The following is a 16,531-nucleotide window of genomic DNA, read 5'->3' as shown; positions in this document are numbered from 1 at the left end:
TCCCAAATAGTTATTATTCTGACTGCCCAGTAAAACTCTTAGGACAATGAGACAGATACAGTGTAAGCACACCTCTAACCATGACTACTTTTTAGAAATGTACATGAGGTATGGGAAAAGGCTCTTCGTAAAACAGTTGGACATGCAATGAACTAGATCAATAAGATTGGAAATATTCGACTAACGTCCAGGTTACTAGCCTTACTTAAGCTTCGGTGATCTGACTGAAAAGAAAATGATCAATATGATGCCCACTTGTATGTGAAGGCTGAGGAATGTAAAGGAATCAAATGATGTTTTCATGTATACACCTGGTTGCTAACTTTGATCGCCATGGTCTTTATTGTCCTTGGTAAGTGAATATAAATTTAGATGGAGAATTCCGTCGACACTACATATTATAGTGAAAACTAAGCTTTATTGGTCTTATTCTCGCTCTTTAGTAGATGAAAAAATGCTGAACTTTAAAAAAGTGGACAGTATTTGATAAAGGGACAATATCTTTTCCAGGCCGTTTCGGCTACGTGTTCGATTCCAAAGAGCCAATTAAATTTATGCATACATATAGAAGTATCAGAACTCAGAATTCTCTTTTACTTGCATTGAAAGAGCAAAACATGTGGTAAACAATACGACGTATTATTAAACGAACAAATGTACAAAATAGTATGTTATAAACACTAACAAGACTCACATTGCCATGTGCAGACTAAACCACTAGCAGCTCCCCCAAGTGCATGATTCACCCAGCTATCTGATCGGCCTGTAGCTTTTGCTGATATAAAGGAAACAGACGAGTGACATACTGCAGCAGACGCTAAACCAAAAGCATAGTAGTGAAAGAAATATTTACTTCCAGTGAGCACGTATTTAATACACTGTAGTCCCGTACTATTTAGGCTCGAACCTAGTCTATGCGCTCTGCCATATTCGAGCACACAAGCAATAAAACCTGAAGTAACAAAGTAAAGTTTAGAATGATAAGTGATTTTTGTTGAGTCATAATACATTTATATTAACTTTAAAATGAAAAGTACTGTTAATTAGAATTTATTTTTTCATGGAACTGTCTGTGTGTCCCTTATTTCTATGATTCTGTAAATTTTACAATGGGTTGAGTGACCAATTAAGTTATACATTTTAAGTAGCAACGCTTTTGTAAGAATAAATAACTTCCAGCCTAATGAGTTGTAAAGCTCATCCGAAATTTATTACTTTAGTCAGCTGATTACATTTACTTCGAATCAGCAACAAGTATAGTAGAAAATAAATATCCACAAACGAGAAATACTGTATCTATGTAAATCATCAAGCATTTCACGTAGTCAGCTTTAAACATTACTGTACCAAAAAGAAGGCCTCGAGACTAAGCGATAAACCTTCATTCTAAGTATTAGAACGCCCCCAAATGCCCTGGTATGGCCAAGAGTAGGGAGAATCAGATCTCCCTCTCGAAATGCTCTCATATGGGCACGCGTATATAGCCTCTGTCAGGGAAGTCCTACTCATTGCCTTCTCGTGGCTGGGCTGTTGTTTACGAAATTGAGAGAACGAAAAGCGAATGTCCGGCGCTTTAACCGGGTTGGTGAATACGGAGGATCCACATAGAGAAGTTGGAAAACCCTGATTCCAAACTAAAGGTGCACATGGGCTCCAGTATCCTGAAGGAACAAATGGCGTATGAACCTACTGTTGGTCACCAGCTACCATGGGACTGCATCTCTTGACATAGCTCCAGTGCCCTGTGGATCAGACCTTCGGGTCAAAAGCCCCGGGTGTGGCCTCCTAAGAACACCACCTGCTTCGGTTTGGGCACCCAGGCAGTATCACAGCCCTCAGACATGTCAAATGAGATTTGTGTGGCGCATATGTATTTGGTGCCTCCTTGTACCAATGTTTGTGTGTTTTGCAGCCGTAAAGTAGAACGGAACGAACTGCTGCACAATATACTCGTCACTTAATTGATGGACGAATATCTATATTATTATTATTATATTATTATTATTATTATTATTATTATTATTATTATTATTATTATTATTATTATTTGAACAGATAAACATTGATACAAGGAGGCACCAAATACATATGCGCCACACAAATCTCATTTGACATGTCTGAGGGCTGTGATACTGCCTGGGTGCCCAAACCGAAGCAGGTGGTGTTCTTAGGAGGCCACACCTGGGGCTTTTGACCCGAAGGTCTGATCCACAGGGCACTGGAGCTATGTCAAGAGATGCAGTCCCATGGTAGCTGGTGACCAACAGTAGGTTCATACGCCATTTGTTCCTTCAGGATACTGGAGCCCATGTGCACCTTTAGTTTGGAATCAGGGTTTTCCAACTTCTATGTGGATCCTCCGTATTCACCAACCCGGTTAAAGCGCCGGACATTCGCTTTTCGTTCTCTCAATTTCGTAAACAACAGCCCAGCCACGAGAAGGCAATGAGTAGGACTTCCTGACAGAGGCTATATACGCGTGCCCATATGAGAGCATTTCGAGAGGGAGATCTGATTCTCCCTACTCTTGGCCATACCAGGGCATTTGGGGGCATGGATATCTCGCATTCCTTCAGAACTGTACTTGACTGAGTTATTACTTTGAGTGATGTCCAGATTTTTATTTGTTTAGAAGCATTTAGGTGCCGTACGAGACTGCATTAACTGAATGCATAATATTCTCCATCAGTTTTTAGTAACTGATATTTTGACAACTAACTTTTGCCCCATCGTCTCCGTTGTAAAGAACGAATTTACTTGAACGATGGCCCATGGTAGCAGTCATCAGCATATTATCGACGAGATAACACTACATTAATTTATGGAACATAAAGACTGATATGTAGTTACAAGCCATGGATTGAAAAAGACCGTAGACTGTAATTTAACAGCTGCTTAAGAGTATAGTGTATCATGGCCAATTCGTAGGGTCCTAAAATACCTTACCAAAAAAGTGTTTCAAAGTTTATGTCCCACCTATGTGATGCTTTATCTAAAATACTATATTCAAGCAGCCACCCCATGTAAAAATAAAAATGCTTATCCCATAGGATGTATGAGTAAACAGTAGCCTGGTAACAGGACTTCTTGAACTTTCCCTTGTTTTGTCAGAAAATACGGACTGATAATGCACTACCATTTAGTATCTTGAATAAAACTTAGGCGCTTATATCTTTTGCTCCCTTTATAGCTAGCCGTCTGCGAGACTATCATAATAAAAAGCTCAAAGACTACGATTGAAAGCAAAGAACGAATCAAAACACCGTGTCATAAAAATTTCTCCACCGAGAAATCTACTCTGAGCCAAACACTGAAATAAAAGCTTGTGCCCCCAGCTAGTGGATCCAAGAGAATAAACGCACGGAAGCTTACTAGAAAAAGATTGACACAGGCCCCCAGGAATCTCTTGTCAAAACAAAAGCCCAAATCCTCTAAACGACCACATATTGGAATCCTCAAAGACATAAAGTGATCAATGATTGAAATGCTCCAGGGGGGTATATTGATGCTATACTCAAGGTCTGAGGGCGAAGTCGTACTGCTGACTGTAGAGAGGTGTGACAGCAGTAAGGTGTTTCCCTCGGACAACCAGCATGACAGCGATGCTGCCTTCCCACAAGGAGGGGTTGGGTTAGAAAAGGTCGACCCTAAAATGTCACACCTCACCTTACCTCATGGATTTCCGTCTCCGGCGGTGAGGCCCTTTGAAGAACGGAGCTAACACATTAAAAACCTTCCACGAAAAGGCTGTGCGAGACCGGCCTCAAGCAGTTGTCCCTTGGGCTCTGCGGTCACGCTCCCAGGTCGTTAAGACCAACGCCAATACAATTTCCTTTTCAGGTTCCTCAAGAAATACCCTTCCACGATGTGGGCAGCTGGGAAGTGACACCAGCCCTCATACCCGTAACAGCACACGAAACCAAGTTGGTCACATTCAAATCCTTCCTACACCTCCTAATACCTCTCTTATCTCCATGACTAACCCTCCTCACGTCTCTTTATCACCTCGCACCGCTAGGGCAAACGATTCGAGTACGTGGAACGCTATTCCTGGTCTCCTGAAACCACGCTCTAAACTACACGTAGGAGCTTTTAACATCCGAACACTGTGACAAATAGGACAGCAGGCTTCGTTAGTTAAGACTCTAGAATCCTGCGCCATCGATGTGTGCTGCGTCTCCGAGAAGCACATACAAGATCCGAGTAGCGTCATTCATTTGACCTCACCATGTCAAAGTAACGAACCAACTCGATAGGGACACTCGTCGTTGCCTCTTCGTCGTCTCTGCCTATTCTCCCACTGACTGCAGCGCAGAGGATGTAAAAGATGAGTTTTACAGAAACCTCTCCGACCTTCTCCGAAAAGCTAGGCGCTCGGATGTAGTAATAGTGGCTGGTGACCTTAATGCACAAGTAGGTAAACTAAGCGATAGGGAAAGACACCTGGGTGGATCTTATAGCATCGTGGCTCAAAGAACAGATAATGGCGACCGTTTGTTGCAGCTATGCTCCGATAACCTGTTTCTTGCAAATACTAACTTTAGGCATAAGCAAAAACATCTTTTAACATGGCGACCCCCTAATTCGTCCCAACGTTGGACCCAAATAGATCACATCGCTATCAGCCACCGATGGAGGGGCTCGATAGAAGACTGTCGCTCACTTTGGAGCACATGCTTAGATTCAGATCACGCTCTAGTACGAGCGCGTATCTGTCTGCGTCTTACTGGACGTAGGAAAGACGTTGCAAGGAAACCTCTTAGGGGCCTACTTAATGATAGTCAAGCTAAGAGTATATTTCAGGAACAACTAGGAAGACAGTTAGGCAGCCATATAGGTGATGCCCACCTCGAGGCAGCATGGAATGATATCCGAAAAGCTGTGGAAACAGTAGTGATATCTGCTAGTACGGTAACCCGTAAGGTTAGGGAGCAACAATGGATCTCAGCAGCATCTATCGCACTGATAGATGCTCGGAAACTCATTCCATCTGGCTCTGAAAATAACGAAGAGCGGAGTCAACTTAAGCGCAAGCTGACAAGAAGTCTACGCAATGATCGTGAACAGTGGTGGGTAGCGAAAGCAAGCGAGATAGAAAAGGCAGCGGCAATAGGTAACAGCAGACAACTTTTCAGACTTGTTGAGGAAACCGACTGTTAACGAAACACTCTCAGAGAAAGATGGACATATTATACATTCTCAATCCAGATTAGATCGATCGATAGGCAGAACACTTTAGGGATCAGTTCAACTGGCCTTCAGCCACACTTCGGCTTACCACGATCTCCAGTCTACCTGAATGGCAAGTTAATGTAAGTCCTCCGACTCTTTACGAAGTTGAAAAAGCCATAGGAAATCTGAAGCTAAGGAGAGCAGCAGGCCCTGACAGGTTTACTTCTGAGATTTTTGAGGATGGTGGTCCAGTATTAGCAGTGAGATTAACTGAGGTCTTAGGTGGAATTTGGGAACTGGACGTAATCCCATCTGACTGGTCTCAATCACTGATTGTGCCAGTCTATAAGAAAGGACAAAAGTCCTCTTGTGACAATCACAGAGGAATCAGTTTGACAAATATAGTGTCTAAAATATTAGCTTCAATAATTCTTCGACGCCTAACCAAAGTTCGTGAAGAACAGACTAGAGAAAGTCAGGCTAGTTTTCGACCTGGACGTGGTTGTATAGACCAGATATTCACACTACGTCAGGTCCTAGAACACAGACACACATTCAGACGCCCCACAATCGTAGTATTTCTCGACCTTAAGGCAGCATTCGACTCTGTTGATCGTGAGGTTGTATGACAGTGTTTGTCACTGAAACGAGTACCAAAGAAGTACATTAACATTATAAAAGGCTCTCTACTCGAACACAACTGGTCGAGTGAGAGCTTATGGCGAACTGTCATCAGAATTGATTACCTCAAGTGGTGTTCGTCAGGGTTGTCCACTTTCTCCATTCTTGTTCAACTTTGTCGTCGACGTACGTTTAGAGATAACACTTCCCTCGTCTAGATTTCCAGGGGTTGAACTTCTACCGGGAGATTCACTTGTTGACTTAAAATATTCAGATGACATAGTTCTGTTTGGTGAAGACGCTGACAAAATGCAGAGTCTTCTGATCACTGTAAGCAACAATGAAAGCATGTTCGGGATGCGATTCTCCTCCTCGAAGTGCAAAATGTTACTTCAGGATTGGATTGCATCGACACCCGAACTAATGATAGGGAGTGAAGTAGTTGAGCGTGTCGACCGCTTCACTTATCTTGGAAGTCTCATTAGCCCTTGTGGTCTGGTGAGTGACGAAATCTCAGCACCGATACAGAAGATTCGACTAGCTTTTAGCAACTTGCGTCATCTATGGCATAGGCGAGATATCCGTCTATCAACCAAAGGACGGGTTTACTGTGCAGCAGTTCGTTCCGTCCTACTTTATGGCAGTGAAACATGTCCAGTAAAAGTAGAGCATATTCGTAGGTTACTAGTATTTGATCATAGGTGTCTTCGAAATATTGCTCGTATATCCTGGGACCACCGAGTAAGTAACACAGTTGTTAGGAAACGGGTACTAAGTAAGGATGGCAAATCCATTGATGACGTAGTGAAACTTCATCAGTTGAGATGGCTGGGACACGTGTTACGTATGCTCAACCACCGACTGCCCCGACGTGCGATGTTCAGTGGTATAGGAGTAGGTTGGAAGAAAGCTAAGGGCGGCCAGACCAAAACATGGCACAAGTCCATGAAGTCACTGACAAGTGGACTGAGTCATGTTGGTAGGTGTAAACTACCTGGTTGGGGACCGCGATATGATAGCAACCGATGGTTAGAGACCTTGAATGACATGGCTCAAAATCGTTTGCAATGGCGCAGGTGCATCTACTCTCTGTGTTCTCCTTGTCTCTGTTTTTTCTCTTCCCAAGTTTATTTCACTGTATTATACTTTTAAATAACATCTCCAAACACTAATTTTTCTGATTACTGCTTATACTCCTACTATCTCTACCACTACAGAATTTGAATCGACCACTGCATCTCTGTGCTAATGTGGTGTGGCAACTCGAACTGATGTACGTACGTACGGTTCTACGTTGTTACTGACTGACTGACTCATCGATGATCAATTTTAAGGAAAAGACTCAATCCTGACAAGAAAGCATACTGCACGAACTAACACAGGTTAAGCGGTAAAAGATTACCAAATCGACGATGGAAACATCTATAATGCAACCAAATAATGAATATGACATGACTTGCAAACCAAAACACGAGAAATATCTACTCGTAACACAGAATGTATGGTAGAATACCTAGTGTGATTCAGTGGATAGGCAGGAGTGTTTGTGTAGTTACATATTATCACCCTAGCTCTAGATCTCATCTTTAACTCTCTGCATTAAAGTTGACGCCATTATATGATGAAGACACAAAAAAAATCGTAATCCTGGATCATAACTTGACTTCAACTTCGAATTCCTGTACCTAACCATTTAGTTTGTGGTTGATGTCAGTTCGTAACGAAAACCCTGAGTTGGATCCTAAACTGGAGACACTATTCTGACTCCCAGTATATGTACATAATATTTTTGCCGCTGTAGTGCTTAATTTGGCATGGAAATGTTAAGTAAATGTATCAAGAGTACAATCCAACCACCATCATGGTGCTTTTCGTTGTAAAATGTCTTATACTCAGATTCCTTACTGGTTAGTAAGTTTATTAATGGTGTAAGTGTAGTATACTTTCACTGGGAAAACCGATTATCCTTATAATGGAAGAATGAATCTGAAGTAATGCACACACAAGTGTGCACATTACGACTAATCAGCTGATCAGCCATTTTCATCGGACGTAATTAAAGATAAACCTATAAACAAAAAAACCAAAGTGACAGGAAACAAGTGCAATTCTTTAAACCAGTCTTCCTTGGTGAAAGTAAATTCTTTCATTTATAAATATGGTATTGTATGGATAGGATGAATACAGCTTAATACCGACACCAAAGATTAAAATATTTCTTGACTCACTAACACAGTAACCGCCCATAAAAGCCATCTTCGTCCGAAACAAAGGGTATTTATCATCTGCTGACGCTATGTAATTATACAGTTGTTTCATTTCTGAGATGTAACGCAAGAGTCAAAAATGTAGTTCAAATAGTTCGAATGGTTCAAATGGTTGTGGACGGAATAGAAGAAGCTTTCGCTTAACAGGATTCCGTGTCTAGTAGCAGGGGGTCACCAAAACCTCCAGGCAGGAACCTAGGTATGCTAACAATAAAACAGGAAAAGAAATTAATAAATCATAGTGCGATACTATCCTTAGTCCTTATAAGGACTATTCTTATAAGAATAGATCAAGTTGCCTATTAAAGGACTCCTGAGAAGTCACTTAGACTAGCTCGGCCGGCAGCGCATTCCAGCATTTGAAAACTCTTAAGGAGTAGAAGTTGTGTCTACAGTCCGTCCTATGTTGTGTCTCCAGTTTCTGGGTGTTACCTCTTAGGTTAGTGTTGGAACTAAGCTTAAGTAAGTGTTTGAGAGGATGTCCAGAAGTGTTAAGGATACTATAAGCCATCAGAAGGTCACCTCTAAGACATCTATACTCTAATGGGTAAGGGTTAAGTGAATGGAGGCGCTCTTCGTAAGGTTTAAAATGAGTCCTCGAACTGGTTTCGTGGCTCGCCATTGGATATGCTCCAGGGTGTCCTTATCCTTTTGGAATGAGGGGGGAAATACTATGTTTCCATACTCTAAATGGGGACGGATAAATTTATTGAAGATTACACGGAAAGTTCTTCCGTCAAACTGGCCAAAAATGCGCTTCAATGTTACCAGTGAAAGGTTTGCTCGGAAGGCATTTTTGTCACAGTTAGCGTAAGACTTTAAATCTTAGGGCACCAGGACTCCTAAATCTTTTTCGACTTGGGATACTACTAGAGAGGAGGTACCTAAGTTATAACTGTAGTCTGAGACATGTCGCAGATGGACTACTTTACACTTTGAAGTGGTAAGGGTAAGTCCGTTATCGTCTGCCCAACTTTGAAGTCGAGTCAGATCCTCCTGAAGTGCCTGTATATCGTCTTGGTTGCGTATCTGTCTCCAAAGTTTCACGTCGTCGGCAAAAAGTAATAAGTCTGACGTTACCTGTTGAGGAAGATCATTTATGTAGATCAAGAAGAGAAGAGGCCCTAGTACTGAGCCCTGGGGGACCCCACTAGGACATTCCATAGCCTGAGATAAAGTGAAATTAACCCTAACCTTAAAGTGTCGATTTTTTAGGTATGAAGTAAGCCAATCGATTAGAGGTGGTTTGATACCTAGTCGTTTGAGCTTATTGATAAGACACAAGTGGTTAACCTTATCAAAAGCTTCTGAGAAATCAAGGTAAATGATATCAACCTTCCCCTTGCGATCGAGGATGCTTGTCCATCTGTTCACCGCAGTTATCAGGTTGGTGATACAAGAGTAACCCTTCCTGAAACCACGCTGTTGGGGTGAGAAGAGATTTAAGGACAGTAAATAGTCATTTACACCATTGCATATCAGGGACTCCATGATTTTTGAAGGTATGGAGAGAAGAGCCACCGGTCGGTAACTTGAGGGTTCGCTGCGTCGACCTCCTTTGGAAATCGGTGTGATGTGAGCCAACTTCCAATTTTCCGGTAGTTTTCCTCGACTTGGCGAGTGTGAGAACATCACGCTAAGCGGCGTTGCCGAGATTGAGGCTGCTTCCCTCGGTATGGCGGAATGGACCATGTCCGGGCCAGGAGAAGTGTCTAATCTTAAGTGCTGCAGTTTCCAGAACACCAAGTCAGCGCTTAGGTTCACTTTGGAAAGTCCTGTGGAATTGCAAACGAAACTGTCATCAGTAAAGTTAATGTCGGTCGATTGAAATGTCTGGGAGTAATGTCCAGCCAGAAGGTTAGCGGCGTCACCATCGTTGTTGGTCGGGCCGTTAAGACTTACCAGTTGGGAAACTCCAATTTTGGCTTGACGAAGAGAGGCTGAAAAACGGAATAAGCTTTTAGGATTAGAGGCAAATCTGTCCATAAGCTTTGTCTGGCACTGAAGCCTGTCTTCTCCTATAGCCTTCGTGCATATGTTCCTGATATGTTTATATTGCCTGTACGCTCCGCCGCTGCCAGTTCGTTTGTATTCCGCCTAACAGTGTCTTTTGCGGCTTAGCAGGCGAAGGGTACGGTTCTTGATTATTGTAGGTGGCTTGCAGCTTTTGGGAACCGTTTGAGGAACTGAATGGTTTGTAGCACATAAGAGCGTGTGCAGTAAGAAGTCCCAATGACCGTCCACATCGAGTTGAGGGTGAACATCCCAAACCACCTGTTGTAGATAGTCGTGTAGAGCTGGCACATTCAGCCGTTTAAAATCCCAACGCAAATTATTGGTAGGGTATCTTAGCTTAGTTTTGCTGACAAAATTGAAGGCTAGGACGGCATGATCGCTTTTTCCGAGGGGAGCCAAGATTGAGAGGTTGTCAACTAGAAATGCTTCGTTTGTGAATACACAGTCTAAGCGCGATGGCGTCTGACTGTTTCTCCAACGAGTTGCCGACCTCACATTTTCGTACAATCCCAAGTCATCGATGAGGTTGAAGAACCGAGCTTCAATTGAGTTGTCGCCTCCAGTACACGTGTGTTCCGCGAAGTTGACTCTAGGGAGATTAAAGTCCCCTAGAATCAGGATGTGTGTGAAACCGAGATGAGTAGAGCGGGATAGCCCTTCCAGCATACGACTATCGTAATCGGTGTCGGCAGTTGGCTTCCTGTAAATGACTCCGACTAGACATCTCGAAGTACTTGACAATCTTACAGAGCACCATATAGATTCCTCAAGATTGTTAAACTCGAGGTTATGAACTTGATGCACCTCCAAGCAAGAACGTATGTAAACAGCTACTCCGCCCCCGTGTCCTGATTTCCTGTCATTGCGGAACAAAGACATCCCAGGTAATGCTAACTCATGGTCCGAGAACTGAGAAGATATCCAGGTTTCAAATATTCCTATCAGATGGGCCTTATTAGCATTGCTAAGTTCACGTACTTCATCCAGTTTGTTTGGTAAACTCGCGGCGTTCATATATGAGCAGTTTATGCTTTCAATTTGGAACGCGTGAGCTTCTTCCTGTTTGTCTGTATGAGCCTTACGTAAATGGACAGGTAGCCCACCTATATGAGGTTTGCCGAGGTGGCAGGCCCTGTCCTTTACACGTTTTTTTTATCGTCTAGACAGTTCACAAGTGGAATGGTCAGCTCCAACTTGCCTTTGTGTTTGGTCCTAGTTTCGTATGGCCTATCCGGATGCATGTGGATTCCAGGTGGTAGTCGACGTCTGTTGGCACGAAATGCTTCCAGAGTTGCAGCCGCCATATGTGAAGATGGGAAGGTTATCTTCATTAGACGAGGTCTAGAATCACCATCCTTCTTGGCTAGTCTCGTCACATGCTGAGTCAGTATGTTTTTGAGCCTCAAAGACTGTTTGGTGAATTTCCATTCCCTGATGTCAGTCCTTGATTGAGTAAGGTCCATATTTTCCGGTATACCTTGCACGACTATATTCCTTCCGCGGAAAAACTTATCGCGAGTTTCTTTGAAGATGTTCCGGATGAGATTTAGCTCAGAATACGGTATGTCAGGTAGTATTCTTACATTCCCATCTGACTTCAGTAAATGACTCGCTAGTAAGACATTCTTAAGTGTTACACGAAGTAGCCTCGGGTGATTTTGATGCTTAGATTCCTTTCCCAGAGTGAGCCGTGTGACTGTCAAAGGCTCTATTCTTGGAAGTCCAAGTTTCTTGTTCAATTCTCCCCAGAGCATCCTATCATTTTTGTCCTGCAAACTGGGAGGAAGGTCAGGGTTGTCTTGACTATGAGAGAGTCATCACGAACCATTATTGTCGTCCTAGGTTTTCCGGTGCGTTCAGGTTTAGCACCTTGTTGTTTGGGGGCCGAAGCACGTTTATGAATCCTTGGCTCTTTGATGACTGGACGGACAATCTTGGGGGTAGACTGTGCGACCAGATCACCAGTTGACCTCCGTTCAACAGCTGGGATGTTCAACTTAGACTGTGACGCCTGGCCCTTTTTAGCTCTTTTGACATGGGTTCAATCACCTACAGAGTTTTTGAGAACCACTGTCGCGTTCAAAGAGCTTGAGCTGTGAGACCCGAGTTTGCTGATGGAGTCGAGTACTGTCGTCGTAATCATGGTGCTGAGTTTCAGCGTGTCATCATTAATGCTGTTGCATGCTTCGTCGTTGGTAGACCTGTCGACATCCCTGTTCTCGTTTTTAATGCGCTCTCTTGTTTTTCTACCAATTTTTTGACTGTCTTTTCCCAAGTTTGCCGACAACTTGCTCTGCAGACCTGTCAGTAGGACAATGATATTACTCAGCAAGACTGCAGCATCCGTGCTGCACGTAACACATTCTCACTTATGATCCGACTTGCTGAGTCTGTTGTAAGCAGTTGCTGTGAGATCTGTGCACGCTTCGTGCAACCAACCTTTGCAGTTGTCGCACTGCATACCAGATGTAACAGCAAAACGGCATCCAGGTCGTTTGCATGACTTTTTCATGACTGTATTGACGTAAACTGTGTTGTAGATGCTAGCAAAAGCCTAAGACCGTAAAAAAATGCACTAAAAAGCACGCTGAAAACGGACAAAAATGGATAAAACGGATGAGACAAACTGAACTAGTCTTTACGTGAAAAACTGGGGAAAAAACCGAATAGTAAGCTGAGGCAAAACCACAGTTAACTACTAAATGGGGTGGAACTCAAAAAAAAGTAATCTACTGAACGTATAGCTCAGGATAGATTCTTTCGGTCAGAAATGGTACTTTTGTTGCGTAGGAACACAGCAAAAGTTTGATAAATGCAAATCACGTTAGTACTAAACTTCCTGTAGCCAAATAATTCTGAACGGAAAAAAATGAGGCTTGCGGTCAACCGGCTTACGTACCTAGTAGCAGTGGACCACCGATGCTGTCAAGTAGGAGCCTAGACTAGAAACCTTAAGAAAAAAAGCTTTAGTCTTCAGCAATAAGGGCAGAATGCCAAATAATCTTCAAAATTCGTTTTCCGGTTAAAATCGAGGTTCTCCTTGTAAATATTCACTGATGTGGCGGGAACAAATTATCGAGGCAAAGCATTTCAGCGATCTTTCGCTCAGTGAGGAGAAAGGAATGGGTAGAACAGGGTAGAAGGAAAAATACCACGACACTATATCATTCACTGACCATTTTTACCCATTTTCCAACTAGTCCCAGCGTCAGTAAATAATGCACAACGTGAAATTCGCTGGTACAACATTCAAAATGCATATCTAAGTCACCAAAATCAGTGTTTCAAGAGGGTGAAATAATTGAACTATCATCACTGTGTCCGAACACACGTTGTCCAGCCTCTACATTACCAAGACAGTGTTACCACTGGATGTCAGCAATCCTTCGGTGACAACGGTGATCAAACACAGAGAATCACTTAACATACTCAACTTGGAGGGGCTTGGTTTCACAAAAATTGAGAGAAACTGTTCTCACTAACACACTGTATATTCGAACTTTTAGAGCCAAAATTATATCACGAAATCAACAAACATGGTTCAGATCAACATAAGCCTCTCTGGATTTCATTATACGTAAACTGACCTCATCACTTACACCATCATTTGCGCTTATACAGATACTCAGATTCACGAACATCTTGACTACTTCTATCTCTTCACTGCCAAAAGTGAATGCGGACAGTGTCCTCTCGGTCTTGCCAATGTACTTTGCATTTCGAAGTTTCAAAGAATATATCACACCAACGGAAGTTGATTCCCAACTGATTAAGTGAAGACTACATGGCTTGAGTATTGTTGCACAGTAAGACAATATCATCCGCATACTCAAGGTCGAAAAGTCTTTCTCCAGGCAACAGATCCACACCACCATTACTTACATTCATCAGAGCTGTTTCCAGAATGTCATCGATGGCAAAGTTGAAGAGGAATGGTGAGATTGGGCAACTCTGCCTAACCCCACTGTTCGAATGGAACAATAGAGAGGTGATTGTATGGCTTCATTCTACCTGAAGTGTTTGTATATAGGGCTTTCAAGATGTTAATAAACTTTTCGGGCACACTCTTTTTCAATAGATAATCCCAGAGAACTGTCCTGTCCAACAAATCCAAGACGGCCCTAATTTCAAGAAACATTACGATTGTTGACAAGTAATAATTATGACGGCGTTCTCACATTTGGTGGAGCCTACTTACTTACTTACTTGCGCCTGTTACTCCCAATGGAGCATAGGCCGACATTTGGTGGAGGGTGAAGATATAATCAATACATTCTCGACCAGAACAAAAATCAGCCTGCTCCTCTCGAGTCAATCTTTCTCAGGTCTCGAAAAATACACAAACCATAACAGAAGCCAATAGTTTGGACGCAATCGGAAGTAGACCTATCCCCTGACAGTTGTTTCATAGGTGATGTGAACCCCTTTTAAAAACAAGGATAACCGTCGACTCATTCCACTGTGTTGGAAAACTCTCTAATTCCAAGATATTTATAAACAACTCAGTTATTTCCTTAACCAGCACACCACTACCTTTAAAACGAGCCGGAGGCAAGTCATTTTGGGATGGTGAGTCGTGACGCTTTAAGAATTGAAGTTCCTAGAGGACTTTTACCTCATTAAACGGATCATTCGATACTGGCCATGCTTCGAGGAGTCGTAAGACACTAGTAAAAACCCGATGTTTATAAGCGGGACATTTCACGGAGCTGGTATCATGTAGTTGCATCTAATGTTCATGTACAACTTTTGGTGGGTTGATAGCTAGCCTTAAACCTAGCCCGGTTCGATATTTATTTGCAACAGAAACTGTAGCAAGTTTGCTGACATTGATCTGTTAACACTTGAATTTGTCGGTCACTGAAACGTAAAATAAGATTAACGCGAACAAGCGCATGATCCGATTCCAGTTAAGTACCCCAAAAAAGAGGCAGTCTAGTGCACAATGACACTAGCGGTAGCTGATCACAATGTGATCATTTTGGGTCCAAGCTTGAGATGCAGAGGGAGGAAGCCAGATGGCACATCGACGATGACTGTACCGATGGTAAACGATTAGATGGTGGTTGAAGGTAGTCGACAAGAAACCGTGGACCCGGGTTTTGTGCTACTTGGCACTCGTCAGCAAGGTGTACCTGTAATCTTGAGGGAACTGGTGCTCCATGACAGGTTCCATTCCGTTTCACCCAGCTTCACAATCAGAGACGTTACCACAGCTATCCGGGCCGCGGCCGACCTCCTGTAGTACTGAGGTGTAATCACAATTGGTTGATCACTGGGTGGTGATCAATGTCATGTGTGTCAAGTCCTTATTAGTGCAGATCGAATGCTATCGACCATGTAAACGATGGCCAGAAACAGGTTGTAGTTTGTGTTAAGTTGCAGTAGACGATAATCGTTATCTGACCTGCGACAAACAAGTCCCCACCAGCTACTCAAGCCACTTTTCACAGTGCCTAGACGCTCAGCCTGTGCATTCAAGTCTCCGACTCAATAATTTATTCTTGGAAATCAGTAATCAGTGGAGCACCGGAAAAAACAGTAAAACTTTCACTATTATCCATCCTTTATATCAATGAATTTTCAAGTCTCATCAAGTTTGATGATATAAAAGTATGGATAGAAGTACATTAGTATGTGAATATACGAACACTTCAGGTTGATCTCAACATTATGAAAATAATCATTGTCAATCAATACACCTAGGTATGTTCATGGACATGTCATAGACTGATGCCGAATTTCACAGGTTGAAATCATGAGGTTTTTCATGGTGGAATGCAGATATGAAGGTGATCAACTCTGCGACTTCGGCTGAAAAGTGGAAAATTAACTTAGATGCATCAATAGGAGAGATATGAACTCATTCCCAGGGTCTTGACAAAACTAACTGCAAATAAACTTAATTGTAGGAGAGGTGCTATAAACTAAAATATACTTAAGGTCTTCTGTTTTCATATCCCAAATCTGAAGTTAAACGATAGTGAATCATCACTTTAAATGGATAAAATAAATACAACAGCACAAGAATTAACCGAAGGATATCAGGTTAGAGAGCATAGCTTACGAGATGAACAGATGTTGCAAGATTAAAGAGAACTGATTCTACTTGTCAACTGTGACTAACATTAAACGATGACACGATTCAGAGTCGGAAACTTCCCTTAGAGACACCATGATGCTTTCATTTGAAACCTAGTTGAACGTAAAGTTTTAAACACTGAAATTGAATACCTGCTTCCTTGATCATACCAGTAATGCAATGGTGGGTGTTTTTTAGAAATTCAAGGCGCCTATGAAAATCTTAGTGATAACACTACCAAACGACCTTTGGTGTGGTCTTCTTTATAATGAAAGTTTAAGGAATTTTAAACTTTATTGACGTACTTAGTTTTAGAATAACTACGATCTTAGCTACTACGAAACTTTAAAGTTTCATAGTGACGGAAAGCTCT

The 16,531-nt window shown here is 42.4% G+C and overlaps 1 protein-coding gene across 1 annotated transcript in view; it reads right to left on the bottom strand.

The window, feature by feature from the left end:
• The window catches only part of PIK3R3 (Phosphatidylinositol 3-kinase regulatory subunit gamma), a 35,571-nt gene extending 27,310 nt beyond the window's left edge, over positions 1 to 8,261 (bottom strand). Inside the window, exons 1-3 of the mRNA XM_012942215.2 lie at positions 8,022 to 8,261; positions 854 to 952; positions 695 to 817 (exon numbers count right to left, since the gene is read on the bottom strand). The gene's annotated coding sequence lies outside the window, so the exon portion shown is untranslated. The remainder of the gene's footprint in view (positions 1 to 694; positions 818 to 853; positions 953 to 8,021) is intronic.
• Between the last annotated feature and the right edge of the window lie 8,270 nt (positions 8,262 to 16,531).

This window comes from Schistosoma haematobium, chromosome ZW (assembly GCF_000699445.3).
Source record: "Schistosoma haematobium chromosome ZW, whole genome shotgun sequence".
Classification (NCBI taxonomy): Eukaryota; Metazoa; Platyhelminthes; class Trematoda; order Strigeidida; family Schistosomatidae; genus Schistosoma; species Schistosoma haematobium.
This window is presented reverse-complemented; position numbering and strand designations above follow the sequence as displayed.